A 1,486-nucleotide genomic window follows, 5' to 3' on the forward strand; every position below is an offset into this window, starting at 1 on the left:
AGAGGGAACATCCCAGCTCGAGCTCTGCGTGACCTTAGTTGTCAACACTTAACGATGCTGGGAGCGAAGGCGATCTTCACAAAGAAGTGGCCTGCCTGCAGATCCAAGGGGTGCACCACACGCCATTCGGCATTGCCTTGGAAAGGGTTATATTTGAAATTCTGTTGTGCGTCTCTTGGGTGCAGGCGGGCTTTAAATAACGGTGACCAGGAGTCTGGGCCCCAAGGAAAAGAGACGTAGGTGCTAAACAGGATGTCGCGCGGGGTCAGCACACCCTTTCTGTAGGCGGTCCAAGGAGTGTTTTAGGTTTTGCGGGCCATGAGGCCTCTGTCTCGACGACCCATCCCTGCTACAGTGGGAGAGCAGCGACAGACACACGTAAACGACAGGCATGGCTGGGGGCCAGCACGTATGAATGGACACAGATTTGAATATCACACGATTTTCTCATGTCACAAAATAATATTAATATAACATTATAATATAGAACTATAACAACATACTATCATGCGTTAATGTTCTGCATTAAAATTAATATATTAAAAAAATTTTTTCCTTGTAGCAAAACCACGCAGGGCCATCGCTTGCTCTTCCGTGACACAGAACATCAAAACTGTTCTGTGTTTAGCCCTGGCCGGCGTGGCTCAGTTGGTTGGGCATCGTCCCACAAACTGAGCGGTGGTGGGTTCGAGTCCTAGTCAGGGCACATTCCTGGGCTGTGGGTTCAGCTCTGGTCTGTGTCTGACTCTCACATTGATGTTTTTCTCCCTCCCTTCCCCTCACTCTAAACATCAATAATCATGGGTTCGGGTAAGGATTAAAAAAAAAACTGTTTTGGCTTTAGAATCTCGTTGACCACCGTCCGAGCTTTACCCCTGGTAGAAGCACAATTCATTATGAACACAATTCGCTATGAATTGTGTTCTCTGCCTGAGGACCTACTCATCTCACCCTGCACCTTCTGCCCTTGGCACTGCGACACACCGTGGCAGTCATCACAGCAGTAACAGCCCGGGGACCTAGGGGCCCTTTTTGACAATCTGTGCAAGCCAGCGCCTATTTGTGACCACCAGTTTGTTTGTTTTTAAACCAGCGTGTTCTGGAAGCATCTAGGTGGTGTGTGTGCTCTGCGTTTCACAGTGTGCAAACCAGAAACCACACCAGACGTGTTTAAGTCTGAGTGTATCTCAGCGCGATGATTTGTGTTAGTTGATCTGGCCAGGCTTTCCCGAACATTATCCACCACCACCACTTTAAGGACGGAGCCTCTGGTGTTCAACTACTGTATTTTACCCTGTTGAGAATGTCTGCAAAAATGGCTCTGCAAGAACAGTTTCCTGATCTTTCCTGCTAATAGGCTTCCAGGTCTTTGGGTCTGCGTCTGCAGCTCCGTTTGAGCCTGTGGGCAGCAAAGGAACGTGCACGGAGCCCGTTGGGAGTCGGCATGCAGCCCACGTTCCAAACTGTTGCTGTTTGGGATGGCTTT

The sequence above is a fragment of the Phyllostomus hastatus genome, unplaced genomic scaffold, assembly GCF_019186645.2.
Source record: "Phyllostomus hastatus isolate PE091 unplaced genomic scaffold, TTU_PhHast_1.1 phas_contig_1162, whole genome shotgun sequence".
In the NCBI taxonomy this organism is placed as follows: Eukaryota; Metazoa; Chordata; class Mammalia; order Chiroptera; family Phyllostomidae; genus Phyllostomus; species Phyllostomus hastatus.